Genomic DNA, 19,397 nt, shown 5'->3' with positions numbered 1-19,397 from the left:
TTCTGGTGTCCAGCCCATTCCACTTGCTACTTGCGCTTCAGCTGAAGGCAGGACTTCTGATGAGGGCACAGCCGCACTTGCAATGACGTAGAGGTCACAGTGGTTCATTTGTGCCATATTTTAAGTTCCACGTATAACTGATACCACATGGTATTTATCTTTCTCTTTCTGACTTACTTCAGTTAGTACGAGAGTTTCTAGCTGCATCTTTGTTGCCACAAATGGCACCATGTCTTTCTTTTTGATGGCTGAGTAGTATTCCATTATGCATATGCACCATGTCTTCTGAATCCATGCATCTGTCGACGGGCATGGAGGTGGTTTCCATGTCTTGGCTGCTGTGAATAGGGCTGCAGTGAACATAGGTAGGGGTGCATGTATCTTTTCGAATTCGAGTTTTGTCTGGATATATGCCCAAGAGTGGGATTGCTGGATCATATGGTAGCTCTATTTTTAGGTTTTTGAGGAACCTCCATACTGTTTTCCACAGTGGTTGTGTCCATTTATATTCCCTCCAGCAGTGTAGGAGGGTTCCCTTTTCTCCACACCCTCTCCAAAAAGGTCCTACTGCTCAGGACAGGGAACTAGATCTAATCTGCTGGGATAGACCATGATGGAAGATAATATTAAAAAAAGAAGGTGTGTGTATATATGTGTATGACTGAGTCATTTTGCTGTACACCAGAAATTGGCACAACATTGTAAATCAACTATATTTTAATTAAAAAAAAAGTTGCCGTGGGCACAACAGAGGGTGGCGACCCGCCCAGGTGGGGACCCACCCAGCACCGCAGTCTGCCGCTGCCCATCTGCCCCACCCAGGGTCTCAGCTGCCATCGTGCACAGGTGGCTGCTTCTGGGAGTGACCACCTATCTTTGGGAGGAGGCCCTGTGGTGACATGCCCCTGGCTGGGGCTGCCACCTCTTCCCTTCTCCTGCTGCCCGGCAGTGGGAGGGGTGGCCAGGTGGAGGGGAGGGCAGTGGCTGCAGGAGCTGGACCCCTGCCCACCTGTGAGCAGCGCCCTGTGGGAAGCAGAGGACAGCAAAAATCCAGGGAATTCGGTTGCAATGACCTGAAGACAAGATCGGGTTGGTCCAGGCCCCTGGGGAGGCTCGTGTGCCCCCCCCGCTGTCCCCAGAGCCTCTCAGCTCCCTCTCCATGTGTGCCCTCTCCCGTCATGAGGAGGCGTGTGATCTGCTCTGGGCTTGGAACTTGAGAAGGGAGGGCGGGCCCATGGAATCAGCAGGAGCCAAGTCAGAAGGTTCCCCTGGCTTTGCTCCTCGTCTGGGGCTGGCCTCAGGGCAGGGGTGGGGCAGCTGTTCCTGCTCCAAGGCTCCCTGAGGGGTGGTGGGCCCCCCTCCAACTTGAGAGCCTCCCAACCACGGCAGGGGGTGGGGCTGGCCCTGTCCCGTGTGCCCCAAGCTGTTGGCTGGTCCTGAGCACAGCTCCCAGGCACCTCGACTCTGGGGACCCCAGCCTCATCTAGGAGCAGCCACTTGGGGGTCTCAGCCCCCCCTCCGGGGGGGGGGTGCTCCCCCAGTCCCACCCTCCAGCTTCTTCCGCGGTGTCTCTGTGACCTTGGAGCAAATGACTCAACCTCTCTGTGGCTCATCTTTAAAATGGGCCCAGCGGTGGAACCCCTCTTAGGGGGCTTGGAGGGACCCCAGCCCAGAGTCCAGCGCAGGGTCCAGCTGGTCCTTGAACGCTCAGCGAACCTTGGCTTTCCTGCCCCATCGATTTCCATCTTCCAATATCTGCTGCAAAAAGAAGACAGCAAATTGCATCCGTCCTGTGGCACCGCAGCCAGGCCGGCTTCCTGAACTGCCCCGTTGGCATCAACTCCGCCTACCCTGGCGGCTGCACTCAGAGGGCTCACGGATCTGGGTCCAGCCCCTACACCCACGGTCTGCGCCCAGGCCTCCCTGGTCAGCCCGCCTAGTTCACAGGTTCAAGCTCCAGGCCCTTTCCACACGGTCCTTCGCCTCCTCACCCCAAGTCCCAGCGCCACCAGAGGACGCTCCCTGGGCAGAGAGGGTGGTCATGGGGCGGTGGGGCGTGCTCTGGGCGGGTGGGAAGCCCCCCACGTCCCCAGCCTGGAGGCTGGGCTCATTCCTCTGCAGTCTTGTGAGGCCCCTCGAGTGGTTGAGTGTGGGGTCTCTCTGCCCACTGCCCCCGAGACCCTCCACTCGGCACTGGCTTCCGGATCTGGGCCCCCAGAGAGGAGGCTTGTGGCAGAGGGTCCCAGACGACCCTTGCCAGGGCTCTGGGCAGCGTCCCCTTGCTCTGAGGGGCCGGTCAGCAGGAGACCCCGCGGGCTGCTCTAGGGCTGCCATCCGTTGTCTTGAGAGCCTGGGCCCTGGGGGGAGCACAGTGCCAAGGTCCAGGGTCAACTCCGCTGGCTGCTCCCTCCACTCCCTGCCCCCCCAACCCCTTTTCCTGCCCTGCTTCTCCACCCTCTGGGCCTGGCCCTCACCTCCTCAATGTTCTCATCTCGCCCTGTCCTGTGTGCTCCACTTCTCCTGTGGTCACCCTGCCAGGTGACATGAGGACAAGAGGAAGAGGGGTGTGCGATGCGAAGCGGCCCCAGTCAGATGGGGTGGGGGGCAGGGCGGGGAGGGGTTCCCGGAGCCGAGGAGGGGGTCGTGCTGGGACAGAGCAGGGCTCATGCTGAGATGGAGGAGGGCTCATGCCAAGACCCAGGAGAGGGTCACGCTGAGCCGGGCCCCGGCCGGTCGGTCTCAACTCCTGCGAGGAGACGACTGGGCCGCGTCTCTACCTCCGCCCGCCCCTTTCTCAGGCATCCCCTCGGCTTCGAGATTTCACTGCTGACTCTTTAACCAGAGCTGGCTTCCCTCTGCCCGTTTCACAGAGAGCACAGAGGCATGACCACTTGCTCGAGGCCACACAGCTGGGCAGAACTGGGGGTGTGATGTCTGAAAGCTGGTGGGGCTCCCCTAGACCACCGGTGAACATGAGGGGCAATGTGGGACACCGGCGGGGTCACTGGAGCCCCTGTGGAGCCCCCGGTGTCCTCGCATGCAGGGGGCTCTGGCTGCAGGGACAGAGGCTCTTGGGGCCTGCGGACCCCAGGGGTGGCTGTGAGGCAGGGCGGCTCCTTGGACACCACGGGGAGCCCCGCACTCACATTCATTCCTCAAGTGAGGCTCCCCTAAAAGGAGCCTGTGTTTCTTTTTTTTCTGGTCTTATTTTTTTAAGGCTGCACCCGCAGCATGTGGAGGTTCCCAGGCTAGGGGTTGAGTGGGAGCTGCAGCTGCCGGCCTCCACCACAGCCACAGCAACGCCGGATCCGAACCGCATCTGCAACCTACACCACAGCTCAAGGCAACAGTAGATCCTTAACCCACCAGGGTTTGAACCCCAGTCCGGTTACCAGTCGGGTTCATTAGCACTGAGCCACGAGGGAAACTCCCAGCTCCGTGTTTTCTAAAGCGAAGACCCCTCCCCACACTAGCTGGCTCTCAGGAAAGCCTGGGGGGAGGGTCACGCGCCTTTCCGCGAGCACACAGGGGTCTGGGCGGTTGTGCCCCCGCTGCTCCTGCTGCCATGGGCCTGGGAAATGCTCGGTCACGGGCTGGGCCTGGCCTGGGTGCCCACGGGCCGCTTGGTGAAGGGGAGGCACGGCTGTGACCTTCACCTCAGGCGTGGCTAGTGCCCCCTCCCCTGTCTTGTGTGCGCAGGGGACCCGGGCTGCATGCAGCCGGGCGCCCAAGGCCCAGGAGAGGAGACGAGGGTGTAGCTGCAGAACACAAACCTCGACCCGTCATCTGTCTCCACGGGGGTTCCTCTCCTCTCTTGATTCAGGCTCTTAAAGGGACCCAGGCCGTCCAAGGACCATTTCTTATTTAAACACGGGTCTTCACTCAGAAGCTTGTTGCGGACTGCTGGGGGGTGGGTGTGAGGATGGCCAGGGAGCCGGGGACGGGGACACGGGGGTGGGGCAGGGAGGGGCGTTGTAGAGGTGGGTGTGGGAAGGACTTGGGGGGTCGTAGGAGGTGGGCGCAGAGGGGGCCCCTACATTGCCACATGACCTGGGATTCAGCAAGAGCCTCCGTGTCCCCGTCTGAGAAGTGGGTTCATGAATGCCTTCGACGACCCGGGAACCCACCAAACCCCAGGAATGAAGAGAAGGGTGTGAGGGGGCCAGCAGGGCCTGGGCGCGGTAAGCTGGCTGCCGGGGAGGGCACTTGTTTGCAGAGGAAATTGGGGTGGCCTTGTGACCCAGGAGTCAGGCCTCAAACTGCACAGGGAGGGCGGGCGGAGGCGGCGTGCAGACCCCCTCCCCGGCCCCCTCCGCCCCATTGCGCCCGTGGCTCTCAAGCCCCCAGGCCCCCCTGCCCCGAGCATCCTGGTTCTCGCCCGCCGGTCACTGCCCTGGACCACCAGGGGCTCAGGGGAACGTGTGTCTTTTAGAATCAGGAACAAATTCCGTTCATTTGCTGTTTCAGTTTCAAGACTTGTCCATGTAAAACTCATCTTCAAAAGCTTAGGCTTTCTTTTTTTACTTTGAGAAAGGAGTTTTGGGATTTTCCTGTTAGGACACACTCAGAAGGCAGGCGGGGCTGTTAGGGGGGTGTGTGGCGTTAGATTTACCCACTGCTCTTCTCCTGTGGTTTTCGTGCCTCTTGAGGCTAAGTCTAAACTTGGGGCTGAAAAATTCCGGTGGATTCTAAGAAAACACAGCCCGTTCTGGGACAGAGGGTTTTTTTCCTGAGCGGGAAGCACAGGGTGGCGGGCGCTGGCCGTCCTGCAGCGTGGCTGAATCTGCCCTCGGCAGCAGGGGTTGGAGGCGGCGCCTAGGGAGACCCGACCTGGGGGCCTCGCTGCCTTCGGGGCCCTTCCCAGCTCCTCCCTGGGACCCAGCTCTGGCTGTGGTGGTCCTGACCCCCAGGACGCCTTACCCTTGTCTGTCCCGCTGTGGCGGGAACGGCGCTTCCACCAGCGACGGCTCCCGGGGGACAGCGAGACGTGGCAGGTGACTGAACCCAGAGCTGATGACCAGTCCGGCACGACCAGGCCACGCCTGACCACCAAGGAGCCAGGCTGCTCGGAAAGCCCTGATCTAGAAAGGCGTCCCCTGCGGGGAAGGTGAGCCTGGGCCGGCCTCGCCCCGCTCCCAGAAGGCGCTTGGCCGGGGCAGCGCGGCCCTAGCTCTGGGGGTCTGGATCCGGACACCACACTGCGACGGTTAATGCAGGGAGACCCCCAGACTGTTCTATGGCAGACGAAGCTTCGCCTGTGCCGTGTTCGCCCACCCAGATCCCCTCTTCTTGGGCTTTGTGCAGGTGTCAGGTGGCCCTGTGTGTGCACGCCTTACTGGCCCTGGATAAATGCTCGGTGTGGCCTCATAAGTGAAGTTTCCCGTCTCTCCAGTTTTGCAGGTGTCTCAGAGGTGAGGACCTGGGTGGGGTCTCAGCCGCGAGGCCACCAGGTCTCCGTCAGCCTGAGGCCAGCTTGTTCACCTGAGGCTCCCAGGGAGAATGGGGGTGAGACCGGCAGGCCCCCGGCGGGTCCTGGGCTGTGCTCCCAGCTCCACGCCTGCGGCCCTCCAGGCAGAAGCAGGCTCCTAGAAGGATGTGTACGAGCCCTTGGGCATCCAGGGGTGGCCTGCCTCCCACGAGAGGGGCAGGGTCCTCGGGGTCCAGCTCACGCGTCTTCACGAGTCCACACCGTGTAACCACCGTCCGTGTGGGGCGACGTCAAGAGCTCCCCCTCGTGCCCCCTTCCCCTCCCCGTCACCACCCTGGGATACCCACTCTTCTGACCTCTAACCTCTGCCGGACCCCATTCTCCTGTTCTTGACCTTCAGACGTGCAGGCGCGCCGTCGCTCAGCGCCACGTCCTCGGGCAGCCCCGGCCAGCAGAGGTTGGTTCTTTCCTCCCAGGGCTGTGTGGCCGATGACAGACGCCAGGTGTTTCCTCCTTGGGAGGTGGGGGGACATGGGGGCGGTCCCCATTTCTGAGTAAGACTGGAGGACAAAGACGACGCCCAGCCTTCCTGCACCCACATGTTCTGGGCATCACTGGTTTCCGCTGGGTTCCCAGCAGTGGCATACTGGGTCCTGGCGGCCTGTTCCGAGTGGGGTCTCCAGGCACCTCCCTGCCGCAGTACGAGGAGTCCCAGGGACACCACCTGCCATCATCGGTCTTTAATTCTGGGCTGCCTGATGGGTCTGTAGGAATGTGGTTTTGCTGGAAATCATAGGACACCCATCAGGCATGAGAGGAGTCTGGTGGCATGTTCTTCCAGAGTTTTCCTTCAGTGCCAGGAGGCTGGCCTGGGGAACGGTGTCACTGCAAGGCCCGGGCAGTGAGGGGCCAAACCCCGGGTGCGGCCCCCAACCCCTCTTTCCAGGGATAATGGTGGCCGAGAGACGGTGGCAGGCCCCGTGCCACGCCTGCCAGGCAGGGTGCTGGAGTGGCCGGGTGTTTGGGGGACACTTTGTGGACAGGATGGGCTCCCCATAGGTGGCAGCCACCCCCCATCAGCTCCAGTGAGTGGTGACTGCGGCAAGAAGGGCTCCTGACGAGCCCGGGAGATGCGGCAGCTCCCGCCTCCGTGGACGTGGCATCCCCTGACAGCCGAGCGTTTGTGTATCAGCCTCCTGGGGCTGCTGTAGCGGGTACCACAACTGCACGCTTCAAACAGGAGGAACTGGGAGTCCCGTCGTGGCTCAGCGGGAGCCCAGCTGGTATCCATGAGGATTTGAGTTCAATCCCTGGCCTCTCTCGGTCGGTTAAGGATCTGGTGTTGCCATGTGCTGTGGTGTAGGTTGCAGACGCGGCTTGGATCCCACGGCTGTCGCTCTGATTCGACCCCTAGTCTGGGAACTAGGTGTGCCACAGGGGTGGCCCTAAGAAGCAAAAACAAAAACCAAACCAACCAACCAAAAACAGGAGAAACTACCTTTGCCCACTGCAGGGCCTGAGGTCTGAGGCCGGGGTGTCCAGGGCTGCGCTCCCTCCAGCAGCTGCAGGGAGGGGCCTTCTTGCCTCCTCTGGCTCCTGCTGCTGCTGGGGGTCTCGGGTGTTTGCCGGGGTGTGGCTGCACCGCTGCCTGCGCTGTCACGTGGCCTCTCCTGTGTCCAGATGCCCCTCCTCTTGGGAGAGCACCGGGCACTGGGTTGGCGCCCACTCCATTCCCCCGGGACCGCCCCCCCGCCCCCGCAGAGTTAGTTCCCAGTCAGACCACGCTCTGACCTCTGAGTCGACACGAATTCGGGGCTCTTCTACCCACTCCAGTGTGCGACTTCAGAAACTCATCCCGCCAAATGACACGCCCCCAGCAGGGGCATCTGTGGTCTGGACCTGGCTCCCGATGTCGGGTGCGGCGGGCCAGGCCCTGCGTGCACCGCCTCCCCAGCGCCCCACCCCGAGGAGCCGCCGCAGCGCAGGGCGCGGGGCGCCCACGGCCTCTGGGAGCCAGAGCTGGCGCTTGTTTTCTTCTTCACGTAGGAGGCTGGGCCGTGAGCGGGGACGTCTGACCCCTCGGGTGGCACAGCTGTGTCACTGGGCCCGCCTGGGAACCACACGTCCCTGCCCCCCAGCAAGACGAACCCCAACATCAAGACGCCGATAGCTGGGTGACCCGTGGCCCCGCGCCTCTGAGCACAACAGCGAGTATACTTTGCTTCTCTGCTTCCAGTTTCATCTTGCCCCTTGTCACTGTATTTTGCAAAAGCATCCACCCGCAGCGCGCTGACAGGCAATAGTGGGGCCTCCCCGAGTCGGCAGGAGAGAAGGCAACAGGCCTTCGCCTCCGAGCGCCCAGGCCCGTTTCAGAGCCTCAAGGGAGGTGGACTTCCTGGCCTCCGCCAGCCCCACTGCGGCTCGTGCCCTCTGACCCCACCTGCCTACGCTCAGAGAGACGGGAAAGGGAGGGGCTCTCAAGGCAGAGGTTTGCTCTGCCTGGAAGGGTCCACCGTCTTGGGAACACAGCTACGCCGGTCAAGAAGCTGATCGAGGCGTTCCCCGTTGTGGCTCAGCAGAAACAAATCCAACCAGGAACCGTGAGGTTGAGGGTTCGATCCCTGGCCTCGCTCCGTGGGTGAAGGATCTGGTGTTGCCCTGAGCTGTGGTGTAGGTCACAGAGGCAGCTCGAATCTGGCATTGCTGTGGCTGTGGTGTAGGCCTGTGGCTACAGCTCCAATTAGAGCCCTAGCCTGGGAACCTCCACATGCCGCAGGTACAGCCCTGAGAAACAAACAAACAAACAAAAAGCAACCAATCGATAACCTCAGGGGACTGGACACCTGTCGTCCCCAGGTGGGCTCTGCCAGGCCCCACACCCCCATTCCTTGTCCGCAGCCCCGGCTCTGCCCAGTTGGTTGAAAAATGGAAGCAGGAGAGAGGTGGTGGCCTGGAGAAGCCACACGCAGACCAGGACATGCACAGAAGAATATTCCAGACCCTCAGGTCATTGCCGGTGATGCCACGTGGCATCGTGTAGTTGTCCCCGGGGGAATAATATACAGCAGATCCAGAGTGACCCGTGGTTACTTGCAACCACATGGGTCATCTTAGAAACGCAACCCAGCCACACCTTGTGCTGCTTTTCGGGCTTCATAGAGGTCGCTTTAAAACAGCGACAACAGCACATCAGAGGTTTGTGGCAACCCTGAGTCGAGCGGGTCTACTGGCACCATTTTCCAACGACATCTGCTCACCTCACATCTTGGGGTCACTTTTTTTTTGGTCTTTTTGCCATTTTTAGGGCCACACTCGCAGCATATGGAGGTTCCCAGGCTAGGGGGTCGAATCGGAGCCGTAGCCGCCAGCCTACACCACCCACAGCAACTCAGGATCCGAGCCGTATCTGCAACCCACACCACAGCTCACGGCAACGCCGGATCCTTAACCCACTGAGCAAGGCCAGGGATCGAACCTGCAACCTCATGGTTCCTAGTCAGATTCATTAACCACTGAGCCACGACGGGAGCTCCTGGGTCACATTTTGTTAATTCTCACAGCAGTTCAAACATTTTCATTAGTGTGATATTCGTTAGGCGGGTCCATGGTCTTTGGCGTGACTATTGCCGAAAGACGACGACTTGCTGAAGGCTCGGGTTGTGGCTAGCATTTTTTAGCAATGAGGTCTTTTTTTTCTTTTCACAGTCGCACCCCATGGCACGAGGAAGTTCCCAGACCAGGGACTGAACCTGCGTCTCAGCAGGCATCTGCGCCACCGCAGAGAATATGCCAGGTCCTTAACCTGCTGTACCACAGCGGGAACTCCAATAAGGTATTTTTTAAATGAAGGTCTGTGCTGGGATTTCCCGTCATGGCTCGGTGGTTAATGAAGCTGACTAGTACCCGTGAGGATGCACGTTCGATCCCCGGCCTCACTCATGAGGATGGGGGCGGGCATGCTCTCTCAGTAACAGACAGCGGTGGTCCCTGGCTGCAGGACCCCCGAGCTGGCTGCCACCTGGGTCTGAGTCAAGATCGAAATGCAGAACCAGCTGACCCACGTGACCAGGCTTTGCCCAGAGCCCCCCACGCTGCAGGGGCTGGCGTCTCCGGGAGGAAGAGGGGGTGCCCAGCAGCAGGGCCAGAGCCTGGCGTGGGACACGCACTCGGGGTCACCTGCTCCCCTACCCTCCCGGGTCCCAGGTCTGATCCTGGGGCCTCTGACCAGAAAGGGAGCTGCCGCCCTTTGAGGTCAGATCTGCTGACCAGAAGCCCAACCCGCCACATGTCGCCGTGTCCTGCCAGGACGTCCTGGGAGGCCTGCAGGGCAGAGTGCGGTCTGTGTCGGCCCGTTTCCAGCTCCACTTCCTCTGGTGTCTGTTTGCTCAGACACTGACTGGCCCCTGGCTCGGGGGGTGACCTCGCCTCTGCTGGGGTCAGGAGTTCACTGCCGGCATGGCTGTGACCCACGTGACTCTGGCTAAGAACCTTGACCCCCGCTGCCTGAGCCTCCGCTCCACGGCAGGACTGTCTTCGCTCCTGAGGATGCTGGGAAACCCCGAGACTGCCCCCCCCCCCGGGTCTGCTTCTCTATCCATCCTGTCCCGCCCCGAGGAGCTCTGACCCGAGGGGTTGCACTGTCTGTCCCAGGTGCAGCCTCCTCGGGTGAGGGGAGGCCAGGTCCCTTGTCACGTCCATGGGTCAGCCTCCCCTGTTCGGGCACATCCTGGGTTTGGTCCCTGGGGCGTTGAGCAATGTGGGCGGGGGGAGCCACCCAGCTGGGGTGGCGCTGGCTCCTCTGCAGCCCCGGGCATTCCTGCAGCCCCGTTTGGCCCTGGCCGGGGAGAGGTCAGGGAGGCGGGGAGCCGGGACCACCACACGGACTCTGCAGACGCAGGAGCTGGATTCCACACCAGCCGAGACCCGAGTCAGCCTCAGAGGACAGCGCTTGGGGTTATGAGGCTGAGTCACAGCGGCCGGGGGCGGAGGGGGCGGGAGGATGACAGGCGAGGATGCTCACGCCTGGCAGGCCCGCCGGGTCCCGGGGCCGCCCGTCCCGAAGGGATTACAGGATCACAGGCAAAGGAGGCGTGGGCGGTGTGGCTCCGGCAGCCGTTCCACCGGAATGTGCTGGAATAGAAGCAGAGGCGGGATGCAAAGCCTGCAGGGAGTTTGAAATGGGGAGACCCAGCCCCAAACCGGGTTCTGACCTCAAACACAAAATGCGGGCTGGCAAAAAGATGCTGCCGAGTCTTGCTGGTTCCAGGGCAGGGCCGGGGCTCCCCTCCCCTCTGTACTATCTAGGGGTGCTCCAAGGGGTGGCCCCAGGGGGGTGGGCAGCCCTCCCCAGGGCCGGCTCCTCTCTGAGGATACCCCCCAAGCGGCCCCCTCGAGAGCCCTGGCTTTGCATCAGCGGCTGCTCCACGGCTGAACCTCCCCACAACGAGATGGGCTGTGGGCAGTGGAACCAGAGCCACGAGGAGCCAGCAAGGGCACCGGATCCCCACCTGCAGGGAACTGCGGGGCTGGGGGCTGAGCAGGTCTGTCCGTGGACGGGAAGGCTCTCCCTGGGGCTTGGAAGTCGCCAGGCCTGTGCAGGGAGTTGTGTGTTTTGTGTGGGTTTTTTTGGCCACACCTGGGGCATGAGAAAGTTCCTGGGCCAGGGATCAAACCTGTGCCACAGCAGAGACAATGCAGGACCTTTAACCCGCCGCGGCACCAGGGAACTCCTGGGAGTGTCTTTACATGAAGGTTCATTAGTCTCTGGTGTGGTGACACTGGCAGATCAGGAGCTGCCTGCCCTCCTCATGGACCCCCAGAGGAGGGGCACTGCCCTCCGCACAGGGGGAAGCACCGGGCAGTTGTGGGTCTTGGAGGGGGGGATACGTGGGCGGGAGTTTGTGGTGGTTCCGGCCGGAGGGAAGGGACCAGGCGGGGCAGCAGCCTGGGTGGGCAGCAGGTTGGGTGGGCAGCTGGCACAGTTTCGGCAGCTGGCGCCTGGCTGGAAACTCTCCTTTCTTTTCTTTTCTTAATATCTGTTGCCCTGTCCTCCTTCTGCCTGTGGGAACCTCCCACCTGTACCACCCCTGGAGCCCTTGTTTACTAGATGAGACGCTGCCCACAGACCCCCAAATCCTTGATAAAATCCAATCAGATGCTCAAATTCTCTTGGTAGAATTTTGTTTGTGAACCGGAGTCAGGAGGCTGGTTCTCTGCTTGTCCTGCTCGGGGGCCAGACAGAGTCACACTTCTGAGCTGCCACTGACCCCAGGCCTTCACATCTGGGGAGGTCTCCACCCCTGTCCCTCATGCCCACATAACACTTAGGGACTGTCTGGCTCGGCCCTGTCCCCAGGGCTCTGGGTGCACCTTTGATGAGGAAGATTTTGATGGGGTGCGTCCGGCCTCACAGCAACCTACCTGGGACACAAGGGACAGTTTGAACCTGCCTCGGGGCCTCCGGTCCCACTGGGCAGCCCCAGAAGCAGGGATCCAGCCGGCCTGCTGTCTGTTGGCCTTCCTGTCTTTGGTCTGGCTGCCAGGCCCCGCTCTGGCTCCTGCTTGCAGGCCTGGGGAGGGGGCCCTTCTGAGAGCTCAGGAACAGAGAGGCCAGGGCCGGAAGGGGCCTGGGAACTCTCCAGCGGCTGGGCCTGGCCTGGAGCCCAGTGGGCCAAGCTGAGCAGAGCCCTTGAGTCAACCTTGGCCTGGACCGCCCCCCGCCCAGGTGCTGCTCTCCTGTGCAGCTGTGGGGATGCAGGTGGAGGAAACCCCAGGGGGCTGACAAATGCCACCAAGAGTGCCCTGAGTTCATGCTGCGTCCCCACCACAATGGGGCCCAAGAACTGGTGCCGAATGGGGGTTCCGTTTTCAGGGGCAGGTCTGGGTCGTGAGGCGTGAGGACCCCTGTGCTGCCTGGTCCACGGCTGCGGGTGTACTTGTCTTTCATCTGGACATGGAGACAGGCTTGCAGAACAGGCTCGGCTCCAGCTGCCAGCGGCCTGGCGGCACCCCATTGGCACACGTGTGCCAGGGGATGTGGCTGTGCAGCCATCCCCGCAGGCCTTGCAGAGAGGCAGAGCACTTTCCCTGCAGTGTTTCCAGGGGCCTGGGTGCAGGCTCCATGCCCCTCTTGGGGTTCCAGCCTCATCCTCTGCCCCACAGGCAAGAGCGATGACTGACCAGCTATAGGGACGTGGCCAGCGCATGGGGTGTGGGACACAGACCCACAGCCAGGCGGTTGGGGCCACACGCGTGATGAGACCCTGAGGGGCCGGGAGCTGAGCGCTGGTTCCTCCTGTGACTCCCCTCGCTTACAACAAGGTATAACACGGAGTTCCCTGGTGGCACAGCAGGTTAAGGATCCAGTGTTGTAGCTGCAGTGGCACAGATTCAATCCCTGGCCCTGGAAGCCACGCTGTGTCTATGGCCAACAAAACAAAACAAAACAAAACACCCAAAACAAGACATAACACGATTTTCAAGCTGACAGATGAATCCGTTTCCAGCAGCTGCCCTACTGAAGCCCACCTGTATGTCACTGTCGCGGGCTACGTGTCCCCTGAATTCATGTATTGGAGACCTGGCTCCCGGCGCCACAGAATGTGGCTATACCTGGGGACACAGCCTTGAACAAGGCGAGGAAGGTTGAATGAGGTCACGGGGTGGGACCTGCTCGAATCTGACAGGTGTCCTGGTGCCAAGAGGAGTTTAGGACCTAGAGGGACGGCCCCGAGCGGACAGCGAGGGGGGCGGCATCCTCACACCTGCGCATCCAGCGGCTGTGTCCTCATGACGGCGGGCAGGTGCTGCCGTGTGAGCCACTGGCCTGTGGCACTCGTGATGCCGTCTCGGACCCCGCGGCCACCACAGCCGGTTATTAGGTCACAGCGATGTCCTCCTTGGGCCTGGCGGTGCTCCCAGGACCGGGGGGCCAGCGCGTCACCCCATTTTTAGTCGAGGACATATCAGGCAGGATGGGCTCGGTTATGCTGCGCTCACAACCAAAACCCCACAGCTTAGGGCAGCCTTCTGGGAACCACGACTCCGAGAAGATAATGCCTAAGGAACTTGGCTTTTATTCCAATTTGGTTTTTAAACACAGCAGTTCCTGAAGGCGTGTCCCCGGGAAGCCTCCGGATGTCATGCCGGGGGAGGGGCTGGCATGCCCTGGCGGGATTTTCCCAGGGTGCCCTGCTGGCCCCAGGCAGAGGCTCAGGCGGGCACCCGGGGACTCTGGGGTAGAGACGCCCTTGGGGGGGGGGGGCCTCCCACAAGGTCAAGGCTGTGGCCAATAAGGGCCACCGTCTCCGCAGGTAACAACATCATTCCCAGGGGTGTTCCAGCGGCCTCCCTCCACCCGTTTTCACCGATTTAATCAGCCGTTAGCTGCCGCTGCACTTATTTCCAACCTCGTCTAAATAAGGAGAGGATTCTTGGGCTCAGCTCCGAGAAAGGAAGGGTGCGAATGCAGGGTGACGTCCCAGGGTGTCAGGAGGCTTTGCTGTGACGCAGTGACGACGTCTGTGCCTAAAGGACTCACAGCGTCTCTCCCCGCCCGCCCGGCTCTGAGTAAACCCTCCCGGTCTTCACGGCTGAGCCAGGCGAGCGGAGCACCCGGCCCACTCTGCGTGCCCGGCTCAGCACCCTCAGCCCGAGCTGCTCAGAGCTGGTCCCTTGGCCCCCACTCGAGGTCCCCAAAGGCAGACCCGAGGCAAGGGTTTGGGGGAAGGTGGTTTGTGTGGCGGTGACTCCAGGGGTGAGAGCTGGCTGCCGGCTCTGGCCCGTACTTCCCCACTTCCCCATCTGCCCTCAGCCCCTTGGCTTGGACTTTGCTCTTGGGTTTTGGAGGGAGCCGTCCACACCCTGGGAACACCCTCGGGCATGGGCGGAAGGGCCGCCCCCCCCCCCGCCCCCGAACCTACGCAGGTGAGCTATTGTCTGCCCTCGCCTTGCCAGGCGTCACCCGGGAGCCAGGGACTCGCTGTCTGACTCAGGTTCAAGGCTGGCACTCAGGAGGGTGTGGGGAGCCCCTGAAGGGCTGGGACAAGGTCAGAGCCAGGCCTGTCTCTGTGTGAAATGAGCATGAACTGCACAAGCCCACAGGGCCGCCGGCCCACAGCCCGTGGGAAGCTCTGTGGTGTCCGATCGTGGCCAAGCGTGCGGTCATTAGCTCGAACCTGGACAAAGGACCCTGGAGTTGGCACCCGGCCCTGGGCTTCAGCCGCTGCCCCGCAGATGGGTGTTCCCCGGGGTCCCCCCAGCCTGCTGCCTCCTGGCTGCTGGGCATCCAGCCCCTGACGTCCCCTCCTTGCTCTGGGGACTGTCTTCCAAGTGTGCCGGCTCCCGCGTGATCCTGCAGGAGGGAAGGCGCGGGAACCCCTGTGGGCCCCGGGTGGCGGCTCCTCTGCCATCCTGTGACTTTTAGGGTCAATTTAAAAGAAACTGGCACCTCACAGACCCAGAAAACAAACTTATAAGGGGCAGGAGAGGGAGGGATGAGGAGTTTGGGGTTAACAGACATGCACTTCTCTGAATAAACAGACCCCCGCCAAGGGCCTGCCGCGCAGCACGGGGAACCCGTCGCCTGGGAGGACTTCATGGGAAAGGAACCTGGAAGGGAACAGATACGAGTCTGCGTGTGACCGAATCACTTTGCTGCCCAGCACTGCAAAGCGACTGCTCTCCAAAATCTAATAAAACTATGAAGATTAAACAAAGGGAACCTGGCGCCTGCTGTACAGTCACTGTTGGTGCCGCACATACACGCTTGGTCCAGGGACTCGGTCGGGGGGGACGCTTTCTCGGGCCCCCTCGAATCCCACTGCGGGAGGCCTGGGCTCTAGCCCCTCCTCTGGCCCTGACCCCCTCCCTGCTGTCTCCTGCTCACCCCCACCTCCAGCCTGGGCCCCTCGGACCTGCTCCCCAGGCCTGGCCTGCCAGCTAAAGCCTCCAGGGGCTCCCTCCTGGGGTCTCTCCTCCCTCGGCTGCTGGGGTGGGGGCTGCCTCAGGGCCTGGGAGGGCCTGCCTTCTGTGCCAGCCGATGGCCTTCTGCTCCTGTGGGGCCAGGACCCCTCCCTGCGGGGGGGGGGCCGCATCCCGCCCCTTCCTGCAGCCAGGGGACTGTGCAGGCCAGGCCAGCCCCTGCCTGTGGGGAAGCTGGCTGACCTTGTCCTCACTGGCTGCAGGTCCAAGGTGCTCCGGGCGGGGAGCACGGCCAGCAGGCCCGAGGGGCAGCCTCCTGTACCAACTGCACCAGGCGTGTTTACACGGAGTTCGGCTGCGTGTCCGCTGGCACGAGTTCTGTCGCATCGGCCAGGAGGCGGCTGGGTAGGGAAGTGAGGTCCGGGGTGGGAGGCATGCTGGGGACTGCGGGGAGGTGGCGGAGGGCGGGCGATGGCTGCACGAGCATGGGACGGGGCGGGGGGCGTGGGGAAGCCTTGGGTCTATCTCTGCCGGCTCGACCATGAAGGGCTGCAAGCATTTTCCTGATGTGTGAGGTTATCTGAAGTCCACAAAGAAGGAAATTAAGGCGTATGGACTGAAGACAAGAAGGCAGAACTGTCCTCACAAACCCAGCACCCGCCTTGCTGCTCTGGGACACCTGGCGCCCCTCCCTGAGTGCAGGCCTGTGGGGGCGAGCCCCCACTCCCCGCCAATGCCGAGCCCCGCCCTGTCCTGCGTTTCTCCCCCAGAAATTGGTACCCCCCCCAAAGCAGCCCTGGGGGGGCAGCAGGAGGGGTTGGGGGCTGCCTCTGTGTGACCCCCTCTATGGACCCCCGGCCCATGGTCCCGGCCCCCACCCAGGCAGCTGGCCCTGGACGGCTTCTGACCATGGCCAAGCCCACCCCTCTTTCTGAGGCCTGGGGAGGGAGAGAGGGCCAGCCGGAGGGGCTGCAGGGGAAGAAGACGCCCACCCCGGGGGGCAGGGGGAGAAAGGGGGCGTGGCTCTTTGCCGATGCTGAGCTGGGCCGTCCCTGTCCTCCTGCCCTTGGGCCCAGACAGGGGCTCGAGCTTCTGGTTCTCAGGCCTTCACACTCCGGCTCTCCCAGGCCTCCAGCCTGCAGACGGAGGCCACGGCCTCAGAATGGATCTGTCTGCTTCCCTGCCTGCCTCGCGTTGGTTCTGCTGCTCTGGAGGACCCTGACTAATACAATGCCTGCTCGTTGAGGGGTCTCCCCACTGTTCATGCCCTGTCCCCTGCGGCCCCCTTCCTATGGCCCCTCCAAGTCACCTCCCTCTGCTGCTCTGTCAGCCCTGGGCCTGGGTCTGCCTGTGGGCCCCGCAGGCCCAGCCCCCTTCCTGCAGCTGGGGGACAATGTAGGCTGCCCAGGGGGACAGGGACGGGCTCGGCCCCTGTGGCCAGAGCCAGCTTGCACACTGAGGGGTGGCCGCAGGGACCCTGCCCGCTCTCCAGGGACGCCTCCCCTGTGTGGGGGCACAGGTGCCTCTGTGACTGTCCACAGCCCTCACTGCTCTCTGGGCCGCGGGCCAGCCCGTCCTGCTGGCTGTGTCCCCCCCGGGCCCAAGCCCTACAGCCCCCTTCTCAGGACCCTCCCGGTGCTGTCACCCTTGAATTTAAACATAACATCGCGACCTGGGACCCCAGTGGTGGAGGGAAAAGTAGTGTCACCAGGATATCCTCCTGGGCTTGGGGTCTACACCTTGGCAAGGAGAAGGGAGTGGGCCCGGGGCCTCTCCTTGGGGGTGGGTGCTGGGGAGCTGGACCTCGGGTGCCACCTGGCCCAGGGCCCACCTGGGAGTGCCTCCCCCGCCGCGGGCAGGGCAGCCTCTGGGAGCGTCAGGGCACCCGCTCTGGTCGCCGGTAGTCATAACCCGATGGCAGGTTAATGAGTTCAAAGTCACATTCCTTATCACGTTTCGGAGACTGAGCGGGGCCCTTGGCGGCCTTCGTCTTTTGTTGCACAACCGCAGCGGCTCCACGGGCTCGGCCGTTCTTTCGCTCGGGTGTGGAGACGGTTCTCCGCCTCCGCCTGCACCTGTGACGTCTGTACTCGAGAAGATAAGATTTCAGATGCCAACTCGCTTAGTGACCTACTAGCCACAGGTTTTTTTCTCCTCTGCTTGGTGGCATTGTCACACCAGAGAACGTGGCCTGACAAAACCCTCTGATAGGACATTATCAGACAGGGATAGCCTATGGCAAGGGTGGCATAGCAGACATGACCCAGAGGCAGCATTTAGCCTCCAGGAAAAAACCCACAAAGATAAACATAAGAAGACCGTGTGCAAGAAAGACGTAAAGGGCTAATGTCCTCACTATATAAAGAGTTCGCAGAGGAAATAAGAAAAGTGGTCCCCCTTGGAGGCGACGCCTTTGATTTTGCCCACGTGGCGGAGCCCGTGTCCCCTCCGTCTGGTGCAGCTCCAGGAACCTCCCTCAGTCCCTGAGCTAAGCAGGCTTGACTCTTCACCTCCAGAGGTGGAGCCGGGATGCACGCGGCCGACAGAGGGTCTCCTTGGGCCCCCTGGCTGGGACTATGGGGGGAAAGACAGGCTTTCCCTGGGGGTTGTGAAATGGTGCGATGCCAGCCGTCGCTGCTGGGAACTGGGATGAGCTGCACGAGAACAAAGGCGCAGGGGGAGCGGGGCTGAGACGGCAGAGAGCATCGGGCCGCCGGGCGAGGACCTGGACCCAGCGCGGCCCGAGCCCTTCAGGTGTGTCCACTGCGGACTTTCCGCTTGCAGCCGTTTGGGCTGCATTCCTGTCGCATTCCTAACCAAGGAGTCCTGGCCAAGACCCACGAGCAGAAAACAGAACTGACCCGTAGCAGAAACCCAAAAGGCCAAGAAACACGAAAGCAGAATAAGTCTGAGACCATTCAAGAATTCCACGTGAAAATGAACGCACGCTGTTACGGGTCGAACTGTGCCCCCGCCCCCAACAAGTCCCAGTCCCTCTCCCCGAAGAAGGTCACCTTACTTGGCATCAGGGTCGTCGCCGATGTAATCAGCAGAGAGGAGGTCGTCCTGGAGGAGGTGACCCCCTGATCCGAGGCACGCAACCCCCCAAGAAGAAGCCCCGTGACGGTGGGGGCGGGATGGGAGCGAGGGGTCTAGACCTGCTGAGAGCCGCCAGGAGCTGGGGACACAGGCAGGCTCCTCCTCTAGAGCCGGGGGTGGGGGAGCCCCAGCCGCCCACACCCTGACCTCCGCCTCTGGCCCCCAGCCCTGGGGAGAGGGGACCAGAGTGTGCGGTCCTTTATGCCAGCAGCCCTGGGAATCTGTTGAGACACGGTTTCCACGGCTGCAAGGAGCAAAATTCCTTCCAGATGAAACTTCCTGAAGGTTGGGACTGTTTACAGTCAGGAGTATCTGAGCAGCTTGGCAACGTGTGCCCGAGGCTCGCGACCTGCTCTCTTGCTTATGCGGCAACTCCATTTTTAAGGCTTTAGCCGAAGAAAACATTTCACGTGGAGAATTAAGAGATTCGGAAAAGATGCTCAAAATAACATCGTTTTAGAACAACGCGCGAAACAGATAAATGCCTGCAAACAGGGGAAATGTTAAGTCAATTGAAATATGACGTAAATGTGAGACGTAATGGAATATTAGACGTTAAAATAATGTCTTTAAATAACATATGGCCCAGGGAAATCCCCTTTATACAAATTCTAAAAAACGGGACATAAGAGTGTTCATGTAAGTTATAGCCTAAAATTATTTTTTAAGGAACTGCAACATATTTTTATATAACTAGAAAAAAGCCATCAAAGTAACAATAGCGGTGGTGTCTGGGTGGTAGAGATATGTGTTATTTTAACTCTATTGTTCATTATTTCTTTTTTTGGCCGCCCCGAGGCATATGGAGGTACTTGGCCAGGGATCAGATCTGAGCCGCAGTTGCAGCCTAAGGCGCAGCTGTGGCAATGCCGGATCCTTAACCCACTGTTTGGGCCAGGGATCAATTTGAGTCCCAGGGCTCCCAAGATGCCACTGATCCCGTTGCACC

At 61.4% G+C, this 19,397-nt stretch overlaps 2 long non-coding RNA genes across 2 annotated transcripts; both read right to left on the bottom strand.

Moving 5' to 3' along the window:
- Positions 1 to 699: 699 nt before the first annotated feature.
- On the bottom strand, positions 700 to 4,291 carry LOC125136630 (uncharacterized). The gene is made up of 2 exons (XR_007137227.1): positions 3,774 to 4,291; positions 700 to 1,758 (listed from the first exon to the last, which is right to left on the bottom strand). It is a non-coding gene; the product is annotated as an uncharacterized LOC125136630 (long non-coding RNA).
- Positions 4,292 to 13,482: 9,191 nt separating this feature from the next.
- LOC125136621 (uncharacterized) lies at positions 13,483 to 18,718 on the bottom strand. Its single transcript, XR_007137226.1, has 3 exons — positions 18,369 to 18,718; positions 15,593 to 17,433; positions 13,483 to 15,037 (listed from the first exon to the last, which is right to left on the bottom strand). It is a non-coding gene; the product is annotated as an uncharacterized LOC125136621 (long non-coding RNA).
- Between the last annotated feature and the right edge of the window lie 679 nt (positions 18,719 to 19,397).

This window comes from Phacochoerus africanus, chromosome 1, assembly GCF_016906955.1.
Source record: "Phacochoerus africanus isolate WHEZ1 chromosome 1, ROS_Pafr_v1, whole genome shotgun sequence".
Lineage (NCBI taxonomy): Eukaryota > Metazoa > Chordata > Mammalia > Artiodactyla > Suidae > Phacochoerus > Phacochoerus africanus.
Note: the sequence above shows the minus strand (reverse complement) of the source record. Positions and strands in the feature narration are given on the sequence as shown.